A 22,436-nucleotide genomic window follows, 5' to 3' on the forward strand; every position below is an offset into this window, starting at 1 on the left:
TATGAGGGACATGGCGTGGATACTTAAAAAAATGAAAAAAAAAAAAAAAATCTCAGCTAAAGTCCAAGACATCAAAAGGCATGGCATACCATCAAGGGCAGGGACTTGCACCACATACCCCTAGGCTTACAAAAATTGATCCCTGCTGAAGGCCAAAACAAATAAGAAGGACTAAGGAGCACTCTGAAATGGAGATACCATCAAAAGAAACTAAATTGAAGGCAAAAAAAAAAAAAAATGGAGAAATTTAATGACTTGGAGATAGTGGTCTGGGTGGAAACTAGGTGCAGTACAAATGACCGAATGAGGTCAGAACTAACGTGACAGCTGTTGCAAAAGCAGGGGAAATATCAAGGAGGCAGACACGACATGGAGGGGAAGATATGAGGGACATGGCGTGGATACTTAAAAAAATGAAAAAAAAAAAAAAATCTCGGCTAAAGTCCAAGCCATCAAAAGGCATGGCATACAATCAAGGGCAGGGACTTGCACCACATACCCCTAGGCTTACAAAAATTGATCCCTGCTGAAGGCCAAAACAAATAAGAAGGACTAAGGAGCACTCTGAAATGGAGATACCATCAAAGGAAACTACAATGAAGGAGAAAAAAAAAAAATTGGGGAAATTTAAAAACTAGGAGAAAGTGGTCTGGGTGGAAACTAGGTGCAGTACAAATGACCGAATGAGCTCAGAACTAACCTGACAGCTGTTGCAAAAGCAGGGGAAAAATCAAGGAGGCAGACACAACATGGAGGGGAAGATATGAGGGACATGGCGTGGATACTTAAAAAAATGAAAAAAAAAAAAAAAAATCTCGGCTAAAGTCCAAGACATCAAAAGGCATGGCATACCATCAAGGGCCGGGACTTGCACCACATACCCCTAGGCTTACAAAAATTGATCCCTGCTGAAGGCCAAAACAAATAAGAAGGACTAAGGAGCACTCTGAAATGGAGATACCATCAAAGGAAATGACATTGAAGGAGAAAAAAAAAAAAATTGGGGAAATTTAGTGACTACGAGAAAGTGGTCTGGGTGGAAACTAGGTGCAGTACAAATGACCGAATGAGCTCAGAACTAACCTGACAGCTGTTGCAAAAGAAGGGGAAAAATCAAGGAGGCAGAAACAACATGGAGGGGAAGATATGAGGGACATGGCGTAGATACTTTAATAATGGAAAAAAAAAAAAAAATCTCGGCCAAAGTCCAAGCCATCAAAAGGCATGGCATACAATCAAGGGCAGGGACTTGCACCACATACCCCTAGGCTTACAAAAATTGATCCCTGCTGAAGGCCAAAACAAATAAGAAGGACTAAGGAGCACTCTGAAATGGAGATACCATCAAAGGAAATTACACTGAAGGAGAAAAAAAAAAAAATGGGGAAATTTAATGACTTGGAGAAAGTGGTCTGGGTGGAAACTAGGTGCAGTACAAATGACCGAATGAGGTCAGAACTAACCTGACAGCTGTTGCAAAAGCAGGGGAAATATCAAGGAGGCAGACACAACTTGGAGGGGAAGATATGAGGGACATGGCGTGGATACTTAAAAAAATGAAAAAAAAAAAAAAAATATCTCGGCCAAAGTCCAAGCCATCAAAAGGCATGGCATACCATCAAGGGCAGGGACTTGCACCACATACCCCTAGGCTTACAAAAATTGATCCCTGCTGAAGGCCAAAACAAATAAGAAGGACTAAGGAGCACTCTGAAATGGAGATACCATCAAAGGAAATTACATTGAAGGAGAAAAAAAAAAAAATGGGGAAATTTAGTGACTACGAGAAAGTGGTCTAGGTGGAAATGATGTACAGTGCAAAGGACCAAAAGAGGCCAGAACTAACCTGACAGCTGTTGCAAAAGCAGGGGAAATATCAAGGAGGCAGACACAACATGGAGGGGAAGATATGAGGGACATGGCGTGGATACTTAAAAAAATGAAAAAAAAAAAAATCTCGGCTAAAGTCCAAGCCATCAAAAGGCATGGCATACCATCAAGGGCAGGGACTTGCACCACATACCCCTAGGCTTACAAAAATTGATCCCTGCTGAAGGCCAAAACAAATAAGAAGGACTAAGGAGCACTCTGAAATGGAGATACCATCAAAGGAAATTACACTGAAGGAGAAAAAAAAAAAAATTGGGGAAATTTAGTGACTACGAGAAAGTGGTCTGGGTGGAAACTAGGTGCAGTACAAATGACCGAAGGAGGTCAGAACTAACCTGACAGCTGTTGCAAAAGCAGGGGAAATATCAAGGAGGCAGACACAACATGGAGGGGAAGATATGAGGGACATGGCGTGGATACTTAAAAAAATGAAAAAAAAAAAAAAAAATCTCGGCTAAAGTCCAAGCCATCAAAAGGCATGGCATACCATCAAGGGCAGGGACTTGCACCACATACCCCTAGGCTTACAAAAATTGATCCCTGCTGAAGGCCAAAACAAATAAGAAGGACTAAGAAGCACTCTGAAATGGAGATACCATCAAAAGGAACGAAATTGAAGGAAAAAAAAAAAAAAATGGGGAAATTTAATGACTTGGAGAAAGTGGTCTGGGTGGAAACTAGGTGCAGTACAAATGACCGAATGAGGTCAGAACTAACGTGACAGCTGTTGCAAAAGCAGGGGAAATATCAAGGAGGCAGACACAACATGGAGGGGAAGATATGAGGGACATGGCGTGGATACTTAAAAAAATGAAAAAAAAAAAAAAAATCTCAGCTAAAGTCCAAGACATCAAAAGGCATGGCATACAATCAAGGGCAGGGACTTGCACCACATACCCCTAGGCTTACAAAAATTGATCCCTGCTGAAGGCCAAAACAAATAAGAAGGACTAAGGAGCACTCTGAAATGGAGATACCATCAAAGGAAATTACACTGAAGGAGAAAAAAAAAAAAATTGGGGAAATTTAAAAACTAGGAGAAAGTGGTCTGGGTGGAAACTAGGTGCAGTACAAATGACCGAATGAGCTCAGAACTAACGTGACAGCTGTTGCAAAAGCAGGGGAAAAATCAAGGAGGCAGACACAACATGGAGGGGAAGATATGAGGGACATGGTGTGGATACTTAAAAAAATGAAAAAAAAAAAAAAAAATCTCGGCCAAAGTCCAAGCCATCAAAAGGCATGGCATACAATCAAGGGCAGGGACTTGCACCACATACCCCTAGGCTTACAAAAATTGATCCCTGCTGAAGGCCAAAACAAATAAGAAGGACTAAGGAGCACTCTGAAATGGAGATACCATCAAAGGAAATTACACTGAAGGAGAAAAAAAAAAAAATTGGGGAAATTTAAAGACTAGGAGAAAGTGGTCTGGGTGGAAACTAGGTGCAGTACAAATGACCGAATGAGGTCAGAACTAACGTGGCAGCTGTTGCAAAAGCAGGGGAAATATCAAGGAGGCAGACACAACATGGAGGGGAAGATATGAGGGATATGGCGTGGATACTTAAAAAAATGAAAAAAAAAAAAAAAAATATTTTGGCCAAAGTCCAAGCCATCAAAAGGCATGGCATACCATCAAGGGCCGGGACTTGCACCACATACCCCTAGGCTTACAAAAATTGATCCCTGCTGAAGGCCAAAACAAATAAGAAGGACTAAGGAGCACTCTGAAATGGAGATACCATCAAAGGAAATGACATTGAAGGAGAAAAAAAAAAAAATGGGGAAATTTAGTGACTAGGAGAAAGTGGTCTAGGTGGAAATGATGTACAGTGCAAAGGACCAAAAGAGGCCAGAACTAACCTGACAGCTGTTGCAAAAGCAGGGGAAAAATCAAGGAGGCAGACACAACATGGAGGGGAAGATATGAGGGACATGGCGTGGATACTTAAAAAAATGAAAAAAAAAAAAAAAAATATCTCGGCCAAAGTCCAAGCCATCAAAAGGCATGGCATACCATCAAGGGCCGGGACTTGCACCACATACCCCTAGGCTTACAAAAATTGATCCCTGCTGAAGGCCAAAACAAATAAGAAGGACTAAGGAGCACTCTTAAATGGAGATACCATCAAAAGAAACGAAATTGAAGGAAAAAAAAAAAAAAATGGGGAAATTTAAAGACTAGGAGAAAGTGGTCTGGGTGGAAACTAGGTGCAGTACAAATGACCGAATGAGGTCAGAACTAACGTGACAGCTGTTGCAAAAGCAGGGGAAAAATCAAGGAGGCAGACACAACATGGAGGGGAAGATATGAGGGACATGGCGTGGATACTTAAAAAAATGAAAAAAAAAAAAAAAATCTCGGCTAAAGTCCAAGCCATCAAAAGGCATGGCATACCATCAAGGGCAGGGACTTGCACCACATACCCCTAGGCTTACAAAAATTGATCCCTGCTGAAGGCCAAAACAAATAAGAAGGACTAAGGAGCACTCTGAAATGGAGATACTATCAAAGGAAATTACACTGAAGGAGAAAAAAAAAAAAAATTGGGGAAATTTAGTGACTACGAGAAAGTGGTCTGGTTGGAAACTAGGTGCAGTACAAATGACCGAATGAGGTCAGAACTAACGTGACAGCTGTTGCAAAAGCAGGGGAAATATCAAGGAGGCAGACACAACATGGAGGGGAAGATATGAGGGACATGGTGTGGATACTTAAAAAAATGAAAAAAAAAAAAAAATCTCGGCTAAAGTCCAAGCCATCAAAAGGCATGGCATACCATCAAGGGCAGGGACTTGCACCACATACCCCTAGCCTTCCAAAAATTGATCCCTGCTGAAGGCCAAAACAAATAAGAAGGACTAAGGAGCACTCTGAAATGGAGATATCATGAAAAGAAACGAAATTGAAGGAGAAAAAAAAAAAAAAATGGGGAAATTTAATGACTTGGAGAAAGTGGTCTGGGTGAAAACTAGGTGCAGTACAAATGACCGAAGGAGGTCAGAACTAACCTGACAGCTGTTGCAAAAGCAGGGGAAATATCAAGGAGGCAGACACAACATGGAGGGGAAGATATGAGGGACATGGCGTGGATACTTTAATAATGGAAAAAAAAAAAAAAAATCTCAGCCAAAGTCCAAGACATCAAAAGGCATGGCATACCATCAAGGGCAGGGACTTGCACCAAAGCTTGCCCCTTTGGTTCCCATTGAAATCGCAAGATTTCGTTTCCCGTCCCGAAAGGAAATGAAATTTCCTTTCGGGACGGGAAACGAAATCTTGCGACCCTGAAAACAAAGGCTCACAAACACTCTGGAAAGAAGATATGATCAAAAGAAATGAAATTGAAAAAAAACCCAAAAAAACCGGAAAATTGGCAGATGTAATGACTGCAAGAAAGTGGTCTGGACGGAAATGAGGTGCAGTGCAAAGGACAAAAGGAGGCCAGAATTAACCTGACAGCTCTTGCAAAAGCAGGGGAAATATCAAGGAGGCAGACACAACATGGAGGGGAAGATATGAGGGACATGGCGTGGATACTTAAAAAAATGAAAAAAAAAAAAAAATCTCAGCTAAAGTCCAAGACATCAAAAGGCATGGCATACAATCAAGGGCAGGGACTTGCACCACATACCCCTAGGCTTACAAAAATTGATTCCTGCTGAAGGCCAAAACAAATAAGAAGGACTAAGGAGCACTCTGAAATGGAGATACCATCAAAGGAAATTACATTGAAGGAGAAAAAAAAAAAAATGGGGAAATTTCGTGACTACGAGAAAGTGGTCTAGGTGGAAATGATGTACAGTGCAAAGGACCAAAAGAGGCCAGAACTAACCTGACAGCTGTTGCAAAAGCAGGGGAAAAATCAAGGAGGCAGACACAACATGGAGGGGAAGATATGAGGGACATGGCGTGGATACTTAAAAAAATGAAAAAAAAAAAAAAAAATCTCGGCTAAAGTCCAAGACATCAAAAGGCATGGCATACCATCAAGGGCAGGGACTTGCACCACATACCCCTAGGCTTACAAAAATTGATCCCTGCTGAAGGCCAAAACAAATAAGAAGGACTAAGGAGCACTCTGAAATGGAGATACCATCAAAGGAAATGACATTGAAGGAGAAAAAAAAAAAAATGGGGAAATTTAGTGACTACGAGAAAGTGGTCTAGGTGGAAATGATGTACAGTGCAAAGGACCAAAAGAGGCCAGAACTAACCTGACAGCTGTTGCAAAAGCAGGGGAAAAATCAAGGAGGCAGACACAACATGGAGGGGAAGATATGAGGGACATGGCGTGGATACTTAAAAAAATGAAAAAAAAAAAAAAAAATCTCGGCTAAAGTCCAAGACATCAAAAGGCATGGCATACCATCAAGGGCAGGGACTTGCACCACATACCCCTAGGCTTACAAAAATTGATCCCTGCTGAAGGCCAAAACAAATAAGAAGGACTAAGGAGCACTCTGAAATGGAGATACCATCAAAGGAAATGACATTGAAGGAGAAAAAAAAAAAAAATTGGGGAAATTTAGTGACTACGAGAAAGTGGTCTGGGTGGAAACTAGGTGCAGTACAAATGACCGAATGAGCTCAGAACTAACCTGACAGCTGTTGCAAAAGAAGGGGAAAAATCAAGGAGGCAGAAACAACATGGAGGCGAAGATATGAGGGACATGGCGTGGATACTTTAATAATGGAAAAAAAAAAAAAAAATCTCTGCCAAAGTCCAAGCCATCAAAAGGCATGGCATACAATCAAGGGCAGGGACTTGCACCACATACCCCTAGGCTTACAAAAATTGATCCCTGCTGAAGGCCAAAACAAATAAGAAGGACTAAGGAGCACTCTGAAATGGAGATACCATCAAAGGAAATGACATTGAAGGAGAAAAAAAAAAAAAATTGGGGAAATTTAGTGACTACGAGAAAGTGGTCTGGGTGGAAACTAGGTGCAGTACAAATGACCGAATGAGCTCAGAACTAACCTGACAGCTGTTGCAAAAGAAGGGGAAAAATCAAGGAGGCAGAAACAACATGGAGGGGAAGATATGAGGGACATGGCGTGGATACTTTAATAATGGAAAAAAAAAAAAAAAATCTCTGCCAAAGTCCAAGCCATCAAAAGGCATGGCATACAATCAAGGGCAGGGACTTGCACCACATACCCCTAGGCTTACAAAAATTGATCCCTGCTGAAGGCCAAAACAAATAAGAAGGACTAAGGAGCACTCTGAAATGGAGATACCATCAAAGGAAATTACACTGAAGGAGAAAAAAAAAAAAATTGGGGAAATTTAAAGACTAGGAGAAAGTGGTCTGGTTGGAAACTAGGTGCAGTACAAATGACCGAATGAGGTCAGAACTAACCTGACAGCTGTTGCAAAAGCAGGGGAAATATCAAGGAGGCAGACACAACATGGAGGGGAAGATATGAGGGACATGGCGTGGATACTTAAAAAAATGAAAAAAAAAAAAAAAATATCTCGGCCAAAGTCCAAGCCATCAAAAGGCATGGCATACCATCAAGGGCCGGGACTTGCACCACATACCCCTAGGCTTACAAAAATGGATCCCTGCTGAAGGCCAAAACAAATAAGAAGGACTAAGGAGCACTCTGAAATGGAGATACCATCAAAGGAAATTACATTGAAGGAGAAAAAAAAAAAATGGGGAAATTTAGTGACTATGAGAAAGTGGTCTAGGTGGAAATGATGTACAGTGCAAAGGACCAAAAGAGGCCAGAACTAACCTGACAGCTGTTGCAAAAGCAGGGGAAAAATCAAGGAGGCAGACACAACATGGAGGGGAAGATATGAGGGACATGGCGTGGATACTTAAAAAAATGAAAAAAAAAAAAAAAATCTCAGCCAAAGTCAAAGCCATCAAAAGGCATGGCATACCATCAAGGGCAGGGACTTGCACCAAAGCTTGCCCCTTTGGTTCCCATTGAAATCGCAAGATTTCGTTTCCCGTCCCGAAAGGAAATGAAATTTCCTTTCGGGACGGGAAACGAAATCTTGCGACCCTGAAAACAAAGGCTCACAAACATTCTGGAAAGAAGATATGATCAAAAGAAATTAAATTGAAAAAAAACCCAAAAAAACCGGAAAATTGGCAGATGTAATGACTGCAAGAAAGTGGTCTGGACGGAAATGAGGTGCAGTGCAAAGGACAAAATAAGGCCAGAACTAACCTGACAGCTGTTGCAAAAGCAGGGGAAATATCAAGGAGGCAGACACAACATGGAGGGGAAGATATGAGGGACATGGCGTGGATACTTAAAAAAATGAAAAAAAAAAAAAAATCTCGGCTAAAGTCCAAGACATCAAAAGGCATTCCATACCATCAAGGGCAGGGACTTGCACCACATACCCCTAGGCTTACAAAAATTGATCCCTGCTGAAGGCCAAAACAAATAAGAAGGACTAAGGAGCACTCTGAAATGGAGATACCATCAAAGGAAATTACATTGAAGGAGAAAAAAAAAAAAATGGGGAAATTTAGTGACTACGAGAAAGTGGTCAAGGTGGAAATGATGTACAGTGCAAAGGACCAAAAGAGGCCAGAACTAACCTGACAGCTGTTGCAAAAGCAGGGGAAAAATCAAGGAGGCAGACACAACATGGAGGGGAAGATATGAGGGACATGGCGTGGATACTTAAAAAAATGAAAAAAAAAAAAATATCTCAGCCAAAGTCAAAGCCATCAAAAGGCATGGCATACCATCAAGGGCCGGGACTTGCACCACATACCCCTAGGCTTACAAAAATTGATCCCTGCTGAAGGCCAAAACAAATAAGAAGGACTAAGAAGCACTCTGAAATGGAGATACCATCAAAAGAAACGAAATTGAAGGAAAAAAAAAAAAAAATGGGGAAATTTAATGACTTGGAGAAAGTGGTCTGGGTGGAAACTAGGTGCAGTACAAATGACCGAATGAGGTCAGAACTAACGTGACAGCTGTTGCAAAAGCAGGGGAAATATCAAGGAGGCAGACACAACATGGAGGGGAAGATATGAGGGACACGGCATGGATACTTAAAATAATGAAAAAAAAAAAAAAATCTCGGCTAAAGTCCACGACATCAAAAGGCATGGCATACAATCAAGGGCAGGGATTTGCACCACATACCCCTAGGCTTACAAAAATTGATCCCTGCTGAAGGCCAAAACAAATAAGAAGGACTAAGGAGCACTCTGAAATGGAGATACCATCAAAGGAAATTACACTGAAGGAGAAAAAAAAAAAATTGGGGAAATTTAAAGACTAGGAGAACGTGGTCTGGGTGGAAACTAGGTGCAGTACAAATGACCGAATGAGCTCAGAACTAACGTGACAGCTGTTGCAAAAGCAGGGGAAATATCAAGGAGGCAGACACAACATGGAGGGGAAGATATGAGGGACACGGCATGGATACTTAAAATAATGAAAAAAAAAAAAAAATCTCGGCTAAAGTCCACGACATCAAAAGGCATGGCATACAATCAAGGGCAGGGATTTGCACCACATACCCCTAGGCTTACAAAAATTGATCCCTGCTGAAGGCCAAAACAAATAAGAAGGACTAAGGAGCACTCTGAAATGGAGATACCATCAAAGGAAATTACACTGAAGGAGAAAAAAAAAAAATTGGGGAAATTTAAAGACTAGGAGAACGTGGTCTGGGTGGAAACTAGGTGCAGTACAAATGACCGAATGAGCTCAGAACTAACCTGACAGCTGTTGCAAAAGAAGGGGAAAAATCAAGGAGGCAGAAACAACATGGAGGGGAAGATATGAGGGACATGGCGTGGATACTTTAATAATGGAAAAAAAAAAAAAAAATCTCTGCCAAAGTCCAAGCCATCAAAAGGCATGGCATACAATCAAGGGCAGGGACTTGCACCACATACCCCTAGGCTTACAAAAATTGATCCCTGCTGAAGGCCAAAACAAATAAGAAGGACTAAGAAGCACTCTGAAATGGAGATACCATCAAAAGAAACGAAATTGAAGGAGAAAAAAAAAAAAAAATTGGGGAAATTTAATGACTTGGAGAAAGTGGTCTGGGTGGAAACTAGGTGCAGTACAAATGACCGAATGAGGTCAGAACTAACGTGACAGCTGTTGCAAAAGCAGGGGAAATATCAAGGAGGCAGACACAACATGGAGGGGAAGATATGAGGGACATGGCGTGGATACTTAAAAAAATGAAAAAAAAAAAAAAATCTCGGCTAAAGTCCAAGACATCAAAAGGCATGGCATACAATCAAGGGCAGGGACTTGCACCACATACCCCTAGGCTTACAAAAATTGATCCCTGCTGAAGGCCAAAACAAATAAGAAGGACTAAGGAGCACTCTGAAATGGAGATACCATCAAAGGAAATTACACTGAAGGAGAAAAAAAAAAAAATTGGGGAAATTTAAAAACTAGGAGAAAGTGGTCTGGGTGGAAACTAGGTGCAGTACAAATGACCGAATGAGCTCAGAACTAACCTGACAGCTGTTGCAAAAGCAGGGGAAATATCAAGGAGGCAGACACAACATGGAGGGGAAGATATGAGGGACATGGCGTGGATACTTAAAAAAATGAAAAAAAAAAAAAAAAATCTCGGCTAAAGTCCAAGACATCAAAAGGCATGGCATACCATCAAGGTCAGGGACTTGCACCACATACCCCTAGGCTTACAAAAATTGATCCCTGCTGAAGGCCAAAACAAATAAGAAGGATTAAGCAGCACTCTGAAATGGAGATACCATCAAAGGAAATGACATTGAAGGAGAAAAAAAAAAAAAATTGGGGAAATTTAGTGACTACGAGAAAGTGGTCTGGGTGGAAACTAGGTGCAGTACAAATGACCGAATGAGCTCAGAACTAACCTGACAGCTGTTGCAAAAGAAGGGGAAAAATCAAGGAGGCAGAAACAACATGGAGGGGAAGATATGAGGGACATGGCGTGGATACTTTAATAATGAAAAAAAAAAAAAAAATCTCGGCTAAAGTCCAAGCCATCAAAAGGCATGGCATACAATCAAGGGCAGGGACTTGCACCACATACCCCTAGGCTTACAAAAATTGATCCCTGCTGAAGGCCAAAACAAATAAGAAGGACTAAGGAGCACTCTGAAATGGAGATACCATCAAAGGAAATTACACTGAAGGAGAAAAAAAAAAAAATTGGGGAAATTTAAAGACTAGGAGAAAGTGGTCTGGGTGGAAACTAGGTGCAGTACAAATGACCGAATGAGCTCAGAACTAACCTGACAGCTGTTGCAAAAGCAGGTGAAATATCAAGGAGGCAGACACAACATGGAGGGGAAGATATGAGGGACATGGCGTGGATACTTAAAAAAATGAAAAAAAAAAAAAAAAAAATCTCGGCCAAAGTCCAAGCCATCAAAAGGCATGGCATACCATCAAGGGCCGGGACTTGCACCACATACCCCTAGGCTTACAAAAATTGATCCCTGCTGAAGGCCAAAACAAATAAGAAGGACTAAGGAGCACTCTGAAATGGAGATACCATCAAAAGAAACGAAATTGAAGGAAAAAAAAAAAAAAATGGGGAAATTTAAAGACTAGGAGAAAGTGGTCTGGGTGGAAACTAGGTGCAGTACAAATGACCGAATGAGGTCAGAACTAACGTGACAGCTGTTGCAAAAGCAGGGGAAATATCAAGGAGGCAGACACAACATGGAGGGGAAGATATGAGGGACATGGCGTGGATACTTAAAAAAATGAAAAAAAAAAAAAAATCTCGGCTAAAGTCCAAGCCATCAAAAGGCATGGCATACCATCAAGGGCAGGGACTTGCACCACATACCCCTAGGCTTACAAAAATTGATCCCTGCTGAAGGCCAAAACAAATAAGAAGGACTAAGGAGCACTCTGAAATGGAGATACTATCAAAGGAAATTACACTGAAGGAGAAAAAAAAAAAAAATTGGGGAAATTTAGTGACTACGAGAAAGTGGTCTGGGTGGAAACTAGGTGCAGTACAAATGACCGAATGAGGTCAGAACTAACGTGACAGCTGTTGCAAAAGCAGGGGAAATATCAAGGAGGCAGACACAACATGGAGGGGAAGATATGAGGGACATGGTGTGGATACTTAAAAAAATGAAAAAAAAAAAAAAATCTCGGCTAAAGTCCAAGCCATCAAAAGGCATGGCATACCATCAAGGGCAGGGACATGCACCACATACCCCTAGCCTTCCAAAAATTGATCCCTGCTGAAGGCCAAAACAAATAAGAAGGACTAAGGAGCACTCTGAAATGGAGATATCATCAAAAGAAACGAAATTGAAGGAGAAAAAAAAAAAAAAATGGGGAAATTTAATGACTTGGAGAAAGTGGTCTGGGTGAAAACTAGGTGCAGTACAAATGACCGGATGAGGTCAGAACTAACCTGACAGCTGTTGCAAAAGCAGGGGAAATATCAAGGAGGCAGACACAACATGGAGGGGAAGATATGAGGGACATGGCGTGGATACTTAAAAAAATGAAAAAAAAAAAAAAAAATCTCGGCTAAAGTCCAAGAAATCAAAAGGCATGGCATACCATCAAGGGCAGGGACTTGCACCACATACCCCTAGGCTTACAAAAATTGATCCCTGCTGAAGGCCAAAACAAATAAGAAGGACTAAGAAGCACTCTGAAATGGAGATACCATCAAAAGAAACGAAATTGAAGGAGAAAAAAAAAAAAAAATTGGGGAAATTTAATGACTAGGAGAAAGTGGTCTGGGTGGAAACTCGGTGCAGTACAAATGACCGAATGATCTCAGAACTAACCTGACAGCTGTTGCAAAAGCAGGGGAAATATCAAGGAGGCAGACACAACATGGAGGGGAAGATATGAGGGACATGGCGTGGATACTTAAAAAAATGAAAAAAAAAAAATATCTCGGCTAAAGTCCAAGACATCAAAAGGCATGGCATACAATCAAGGGCAGGGACTTGCACCACATACCCCTAGGCTTACAGAAATTGATCCCTGCTGAAGGCCAAAACAAATAAGAAGGACTAAGGAGCACTCTGAAATGGAGATACCATCAAAGGAAATTACACTGAAGGAGAAAAAAAAAAAAAAATGGGGAAATTTAAAAACTAGGAGAAAGTGGTCTGGGTGGAAACTAGGTGCAGTACAAATGACCGAATGAGCTCAGAACTAACCTGACAGCTGTTGCAAAAGCAGGGGAAATATCAAGGAGGCAGACACAACATGGAGGGGAAGATATGAGGGACATGGCGTGGATACTTAAAAAAATGAAAAAAAAAAAAAAAAATCTCGGCTAAAGTCCAAGACATCAAAAGGCATGGCATACCATCAAGGGCAGGGACTTGCACCACATACCCCTAGGCTTACAAAAATTGATCCCTGCTGAAGGCCAAAACAAATAAGAAGGACTAAGGAGCACTCTGAAATGGAGATACCATCAAAGGAAATGACATTGAAGGAGAAAAAAAAAAAAAAATTGGGGAAATTTAGTGACTACGAGAAAGTGGTCTGGGTGGAAACTAGGTGCAGTACAAATGACCGAATGAGCTCAGAACTAACCTGACAGCTGTTGCAAAAGAAGGGGAAAAATCAAGGAGGCAGAAACAACATGGAGGGGAAGATATGAGGGACATGGCGTGGATACTTTAATAATGGAAAAAAAAAAAAAAAATCTCTGCCAAAGTCCAAGCCATCAAAAGGCATGGCATACAATCAAGGGCAGGGACTTGCACCACATACCCCTAGGCTTACAAAAATTGATCCCTGCTGAAGGCCAAAACAAATAAGAAGGACTAAGGAGCACTCTGAAATGGAGATACCAGCAAAGGAAATTACACTGAAGGAGAAAAAAAAAAAAATTGGGGAAATTTAAAGACTAGGAGAAAGTGGTCTGGTTGGAAACTAGGTGCAGTACAAATGACCGAATGAGCTCAGAACTAACCTGACAGCTGTTGCAAAAGCAGGGGAAATATCAAGGAGGCAGACACAACATGGAGGGGAAGATATGAGGGACATGGCGTGGATACTTAAAAAAATGAAAAAAAAAAAAAAAATATCTCGGCCAAAGTCCAAGCCATCAAAAGGCATGGCATACCATCAAGGGCCGGGACTTGCACCACATACCCCTAGGCTTACAAAAATTGATCCCTGCTGAAGGCCAAAACAAATAAGAAGGACTAAGGAGCACTCTGAAATGGAGATACCATCAAAAGAAACGAAATTGAAGGAAAAAAAAAAAAAAATGGGGAAATTTAGTGACTACGAGAAAGTGGTCTGGGTGGAAACTAGGTGCAGTACAAATGACCGAATGAGCTCAGAACTAACCTGACAGCTGTTGCAAAAGCAGGGGAAATATCAAGGAGGCAGACACAACATGGAGGGGAAGATATGAGGGACATGGCGTGGATACTTAAAAAAATGAAAAAAAAAAAAAAAATCTCGGCTAAAGTCCAAGACATCAAAAGGCATGGCATACCATCAAGGGCAGGGACTTGCACCACATACCCCTAGGCTTACAAAAATTGATCCCTGCTGAAGGCCAAAACAAATAAGAAGGACTAAGGAGCACTCTGAAATGGAGATACCATCAAAGGAAATTACATTGAAGGAGAAAAAAAAAAAAATGGGGAAATTTAGTGACTACGAGAAAGTGGTCTAGGTGGAAATGATGTACAGTGCAAAGGACCAAAAGAGGCCAGAACTAACCTGACAGCTGTTGCAAAAGCAGGGGAAAAATCAAGGAGGCAGACACAACATGGAGGGGAAGATATGAGGGACATGGCGTGGATACTTAAAAAAATGAAAAAAAAAAAAAAAATCTCAGCCAAAGTCAAAGCCATCAAAAGGCATGGCATACCATCAAGGGCAGGGACTTGCACCAAAGCTTGCCCCTTTGGTTCCCATTGAAATCGCAAGATTTCGTTTCCCGTCCCGAAAGGAAATGAAATTTCCTTTCGGGACGGGAAACGAAATCTTGCGACCCTGAAAACAAAGGCTCACAAACACTCTGGAAAGAAGATATGATCAAAAGAAATGAAATTGAAAAAAAACCCAAAAAAACCGGAAAATTGGCAGATGTAATGACTGCAAGAAAGTGGTCTGGACGGAAATGAGGTGCAGTGCAAAGGACAAAATAAGGCCAGAACTAACCTGACAGCTCTTGCAAAAGCAGGGGAAATATCAAGGAGGCAGACACAACATGGAGGGGAAGATATGAGGGACATGGCGTGGATACTTAAAAAAATGAAAAAAAAAAAAAAAATCTCAGCTAAAGTCCAAGACATCAAAAGGCATGGCATACCATCAAGGGCAGGGACTTGCACCACATACCCCTAGGCTTACAAAAATTGATCCCTGCTGAAGGCCAAAACAAATAAGAAGGACTAAGGAGCACTCTGAAATGGAGATACCATCAAAGGAAATTACATTGAAGGAGAAAAAAAAAAAAATGGGGAAATTTAGTGACTACGAGAAAGTGGTCTAGGTGGAAATGATGTACAGTGCAAAGGACCAAAAGAGGCCAGAACTAACCTGACAGCTGTTGCAAAAGCAGGGGAAATATCAAGGAGGCAGACACAACATGGAGGGGAAGATATGAGGGACATGGCGTGGATACTTAAAAAAATGAAAAAAAAAAAAAAAATCTCGGCTAAAGTCCAAGACATCAAAAGGCATGGCATACCATCAAGGGCAGGGACTTGCACCACATACCCCTAGGCTTACAAAAATTGATCCCTGCTGAAGGCCAAAACAAATAAGAAGGACTAAGAAGCACTCTGAAATGGAGATACCATCAAAAGAAACGAAATTGAAGGAAAAAAAAAAAAAAATGGGGAAATTTAATGACTTGGAGAAAGTGGTCTGGGTGGAAACTAGGTGCAGTACAAATGACCGAATGAGGTCAGAACTAACGTGACAGCTGTTGCAAAAGAAGGGGAAAAATCAAGGAGGCAGAAACAACATGGAGGGGAAGATATGAGGGACATGGCGTGGATACTTTAATAATGGAAAAAAAAAAAAAAAATCTCGGCCAAAGTCCAAGCCATCAAAAGGCATGGCATACAATCAAGGGCAGGGACTTGCACCACATACCCTAGGCTTACAAAAATTGATCCCTGCTGAAGGCCAAAACAAATAAGAAGGACTAAGGAGCACTCTGAAATGGAGATACCATCAAAGGAAATTACACTGAAGGAGAAAAAAAAAAAAATTGGGGAAATTTAAAGACTAGGAGAAAGTGGTCTGGTTGGAAACTAGGTGCAGTACAAATGACCGAATGAGGTCAGAACTAACCTGACAGCTGTTGCAAAAGCAGGGGAAATATCAAGGAGGCAGACACAACATGGAGGGGAAGATATGAGGGACATGGCGTGGATACTTAAAAAAATGAAAAAAAAAAAAAAATATCTCGGCCAAAGTCCAAGCCATCAAAAGGCATGGCATACCATCAAGGGCAGGGACTTGCACCACATACCCCTAGGCTTACAAAAATTGATCCCTGCTGAAGGCCAAAACAAATAAGAAGGACTAAGGAGCACTCTGAAATGGAGATACCATCAAAGGAAATTACATTGAAGGAGAAAAAAAAAAAATGGGGAAATTTAGTGACTATGAGAAAGTGGTCTAGGTGGAAATGATGTACAGTGCAAAGGACCAAAAGAGGCCAGAACTAACCTGACAGCTGTTGCAAAAGCAGGGGAAAAATCAAGGAGGCAGACACAACATGGAGGGGAAGATATGAGGGACATGGCGTGGATACTTAAAAAAATGAAAAAAAAAAAAAAAATCTCAGCCAAAGTCAAAGACATCAAAAGGCATGGCATACCATCAAGGGCAGGGACTTGCACCAAAGCTTGCCCCTTTGGTTCCCATTGAAATCGCAAGATTTCGGTTCCCGTCCCGAAAGGAAATGAAATTTCCTTTTGGGACGGGAAACGAAATCTTGCGACCCTGAAAACAAAGGCTCACAAACATTCTGGAAAGAAGATATGATCAAAAGAAATGAAATTGAAAAAAAACCCAAAAAAACCGGAAAATTGGCAGATGTAATGACTGCAAGAAAGTGGTCTGGACGGAAATGAGGTGCAGTGCAAAGGACAAAATAAGGCCAGAACTAACCTGACAGCTGTTGCAAAAGCAGGGGAAATATCAAGGAGGCAGACACAACATGGAGGGGAAGATATGAGGGACATGGCATGGATACTTAAAAAAATGAAAAAAAAAAAAAAATCTCGGCTAAAGTCCAAGACATCAAAAGGCATGGCATACCATCAAGGGCAGGGACTTGCACCACATACCCCTAGGCTTACAAAAATTGATCCCTGCTGAAGGCCAAAACAAAGAGAAGGACTAAGGAGCACTCTGAAATGGAGATACCATCAAAGGAAATTACATTGAAGGAGAAAAAAAAAAAATTGGGGAAATTTAGTGACTAGGAGAAAGTGGTCTGGGTGGAAACTAGGTGCAGTACAAATGACCGAATGAGCTGAGAACTAACCTGACAGCTGTTGCAAAAGAAGGGGAAAAATCAAGGAGGCAGAAACAACATGGAGGGGAAGATATGAGGGACATGGCGTGGATACTTTAATAATGGAAAAAAAAAAAAAAAATCTCGGCTAAAGTCCAAGCCATCAAAAGGCATGGCATACAATCAAGGGCAGGGACTTGCACCACATACCCCTAGGCTTACAAAAATTGATCCCTGCTGAAGGCCAAAACCAATAAGAAGGACTAAGGAGCACTCTGAAATAGAGATACCATCAAAGGAAATTACACTGAAGGAGAAAAAAAAAAAAATTGGGGAAATTTAAAGACTAGGAGAAAGTGGTCTGGGTGGAAACTAGGTGCAGTACAAATGACCGAATGAGGTCAGAACTAACCTGACAGCTGTTGCAAAAGCAGGGGAAATATCAAGGAGGCAGACACAACATGGAGGGGAAGATATGAGGGACATGGCGTGGATACTTAAAAAAATGAAAAAAAAAAAAAAAATATCTCGGCCAAAGTCCAAGCCATCAAAAGGCATGGCATACAATCAAGGGCAGGGACTTGCACCACATACCCCTAGGCTTACAAAAATTGATCCCTGCTGAAGGCCAAAACAAATAAGAAGGACTAAGGAGCACTCTGAAATGGAGATACCATCAAAGGAAATGACATTGAAGGAGAAAAAAAAAAAAAATGGGGAAATTTAGTGACTACGAGAAAGTGGTCTGGGTGGAAACTAGGTGCAGTACAAATGACCGAATGAGCTCAGAACTAACCTGACAGCTGTTGCAAAAGAAGGGGAAAAATCAAGGAGGCAGAAACAACATGGAGGGGAAGATATGAGGGACATGGCGTGGATACTTTAATAATGGAAAAAAAAAAAAAAAATCTCTGCCAAAGTCCAAGCCATCAAAAGGCATGGCATACAATCAAGGGCAGGGACTTGCACCACATACCCCTAGGCTTACAAAAATTGATCCCTGCTGAAGGCCAAAACAAATAAGAAGGACTAAGGAGCACTCTGAAATGGAGATACCATCAAAGGAAATTACACTGAAGGAGAAAAAAAAAAAAAATTGGGGAAATTTAAAGACTAGGAGAAAGTGGTCTGGTTGGAAACTAGGTGCAGTACAAATGACCGAATGAGCTCAGAACTAACCTGACAGCTGTTGCAAAAGCAGGGGAAAAATCAAGGAGGCAGACACAACATGGAGGGGAAGATATGAGGGACATGGCGTGGATACTTAAAAAAATGAAAAAAAAAAAAAAAAAATCTCGGCTAAAGTCCAAGACATCAAAAGGCATGGCATACCATCAAGGGCAGGGACTTGCACCACATACCCCTAGGCTTACAAAAATTGATCCCTGCTGAAGGCCAAAACAAATAAGAAGGACTAAGGAGCACTCTGAAATGGAGATACCATCAAAGGAAATTACATTGAAGGAGAAAAAAAAAAAAATGGGGAAATTTAGTGACTATGAGAAAGTGGTCTAGGTGGAAATGATGTACAGTGCAAAGGACCAAAAGAGGCCAGAACTAACCTGACAGCTGTTGCAAAAGCAGGGGAAAAATCAAGGAGGCAGACACAACATGGAGGGGAAGATATGAGGGACATGGCGTGGATACTTAAAAAAATGAAAAAAAAAAAAAAAATCTCAGCCAAAGTCAAAGCCATCAAAAGGCATGGCATACCATCAAGGGCAGGGACTTGCACCAAAGCTTGCCCCTTCGGTTCCCATTGAAATCGCAAGATTTCGTTTCCCGTCCCGAAAGGAAATGAAATTTCCTTTCGGGACGGGAAACGAAATCTTGCGACCCTGAAAACAAAGGCTCACAAACATTCTGGAAAGAAGATATGATCAAAAGAAATGAAATTGAAAAAAAACCCAAAAAAAACGGAAAATTGGCAGATGTAATGACTGCAAGAAAGTGGTCTGGACGGAAATGAGGTGCAGTGCAAAGGACAAAATAAGGCCAGAACTAACCTGACAGCTGTTGCAAAAGCAGGGGAAATATCAAGGAGGCAGACACAACATGGAGGGGAAGATATGAGGGACATGGCGTGGATACTTAAAAAAATGAAAAAAAAAAAAAAATCTCGGCTAAAGTCCAAGCCATCAAAAGGCATGGCATACCATCAAGGGCAGGGACTTGCACCACATACCCCTAGGCTTACAAAAATTGATCCCTGCTGAAGGCCAAAACAAATAAGAAGGACTAAGGAGCACTCTGAAATGGAGATACCATCAAAGGAAATTACACTGAAGGAGAAAAAAAAAAAAATTGGGGAAATTTAAAGACTAGGAGAAAGTGGTCTGGGTGGAAACTAGGTGCAGTACAAATGACCGAATGAGGTCAGAACTAACCTGACAGCTGTTGCAAAAGCAGGGGAAATATCAAGGAGGCAGACACAACATGGAGGGGAAGATATGAGGGACATGGCGTGGATACTTAAAAAAATTAAAAAAAAAAAAAAAAATATCTCGGCCAAAGTCCAAGCCATCAAAAGGCATGGCATACCATCAAGGGCCGGGACTTGCACCACATACCCCTAGGCTTACAAAAATTGATCCCTGCTGAAGGCCAAAACAAATAAGAAGGACTAAGGAGCACTCTGAAATGGAGATACCATCAAAGGAAATTACATTGAAGGAGAAAAAAAAAAAATGGGGAAATTTAGTGACTACGAGAAAGTGGTCTAGGTGGAAATGATGTACAGTGCAAAGGACCAAAAGAGGCCAGAACTAACCTGACAGCTGTTGCAAAAGCAGGGGAAAAATCAAGGAGGCAGACACAACATGGAGGGGAAGATATGAGGGACATGGCGTGGATACTTAAAAAAATGAAAAAAAAAAAAAAAATCTCAGCCAAAGTCAAAGCCATCAAAAGGCATGGCATACCATCAAGGGCAGGGACTTGCACCAAAGCTTGCCCCTTTGGTTCCCATTGAAATCGCAAGATTTCGTTTCCCGTCCCGAAAGGAAATGAAATTTCCTTTCGGGACGGGAAACGAAATCTTGCGACCCTGAAAAGAAAGGCTCAGAAACACTCTGGAAAGAAGATATGATCAAAAGAAATGAAATTGAAAAAAAACCCAAAAAAACCAGAAAATTGGCAGATGTAATGACTGCAAGAAAGTGGTCTGGACGGAAATGAGGTGCAGTGCAAAGGGCAAAATAAGGCCAGAACTAGCCTGACAGCTCTTGCAAAAGCATGGGAAATATCAAGGAGGCAGACACAACATGGAGGGGAAGATATGAGGGACATGGCGTGGATACTTAAAAAAATGAAAAAAAAAAAAAAAAATATCTCGGCCAAAGTCCAAGCCATCAAAAGGCATGGCATACCATCAAGGGCCGGGACTTGCACCACATACCCCTAGGCTTACAAAAATTGATCCCTGCTGAAGGCCAAAACAAATAAGAAGGACTAAGGAGCACTCTGAAATGGAGATACCATCAAAAGAAACGAAATTGAAGGAAAAAAAAAAAAAAATGGGGAAATTTAGTGACTAGGAGAAAGTGGTCTGGGTGGAAACTAGGTGCAGTACAAATGACCGAATGAGCTCAGAACTAACCTGACAGCTGTTGCAAAAGCAGGGGAAATATCAAGGAGGCAGACACAACATGGAGGGGAAGATATGAGGGACATGGCGTGGATACTTAAAAAAATGAAAAAAAAAAAAAAAATCTCGGCTAAAGTCCAAGACATCAAAAGGCATGGCATACCATCAAGGGCAGGGACTTGCACCACATACCCCTAGGCTTACAAAAATTGATCCCTGCTGAAGGCCAAAACAAATAAGAAGGACTAAGGAGCACTCTGAAATGGAGATACCATCAAAGGAAATTACATTGAAGGAGAAAAAAAAAAAAATGGGGAAATTTAGTGACTACGAGAAAGTGGTCTAGGTGGAAATGATGTACAGTGCAAAGGACCAAAAGAGGCCAGAACTAACCTGACAGCTGTTGCAAAAGCAGGGGAAAAATCAAGGAGGCAGACACAACATGGAGGGGAAGATATGAGGGACATGGCGTGGATACTTAAAAAAATGAAAAAAAAAAAAAAAATCTCAGCCAAAGTCCAAGACATCAAAAGGCATGGCATACCATCAAGGGCAGGGACTTGCACCAAAGCTTGCCCCTTTGGTTCCCATTGAAATCGCAAGATTTCGTTTCCCGTCCCGAAAGGAAATGAAATTTCCTTTCGGGACGGGAAACGAAATCTTGCGACCCTGAAAACAAAGGCTCACAAACACTCTGGAAAGAAGATATGATCAAAAGAAATGAAATTGAAAAAAAACCCAAAAAAACCGGAAAATTGGCAGATGTAATGACTGCAAGAAAGTGGTCTGGACGGAAATGAGGTGCAGTGCAAAGGACAAAATAAGGCCAGAACTAACCTGACAGCTCTTGCAAAAGCAGGGGAAATATCAAGGAGGCAGACACAACATGGAGGGGAAGATATGAGGGACATGGCGTGGATACTTAAAAAAATGAAAAAAAAAAAAAAAATCTCAGCTAAAGTCCAAGACATCAAAAGGCATGGCATACCATCAAGGGCAGGGACTTGCACCACATACCCCTAGGCTTACAAAAATTGATCCCTGCTGAAGGCCAAAACAAATAAGAAGGACTAAGGAGCACTCTGAAATGGAGATACCATCAAAGGAAATTACATTGAAGGAGAAAAAAAAAAAAATGGGGAAATTTAGTGACTACGAGAAAGTGGTCTAGGTGGAAATGATGTACAGTGCAAAGGACCAAAAGAGGCCAGAACTAACCTGACAGCTGTTGCAAAAGCAGGGGAAATATCAAGGAGGCAGACACAACATGGAGGGGAAGATATGAGGGACATGGCGTGGATACTTAAAAAAATGAAAAAAAAAAAAAAAATCTCGGCTAAAGTCCAAGACATCAAAAGGCATGGCATACCATCAAGGGCAGGGACTTGCACCACATACCCCTAGGCTTACAAAAATTGATCCCTGCTGAAGGCCAAAACAAATAAGAAGGACTAAGAAGCACTCTGAAATGGAGATACCATCAAAAGAAACGAAATTGAAGGAAAAAA

The sequence above is a fragment of the Haemorhous mexicanus genome, chromosome 2 (assembly GCF_027477595.1).
Source record: "Haemorhous mexicanus isolate bHaeMex1 chromosome 2, bHaeMex1.pri, whole genome shotgun sequence".
Lineage (NCBI taxonomy): Eukaryota > Metazoa > Chordata > Aves > Passeriformes > Fringillidae > Haemorhous > Haemorhous mexicanus.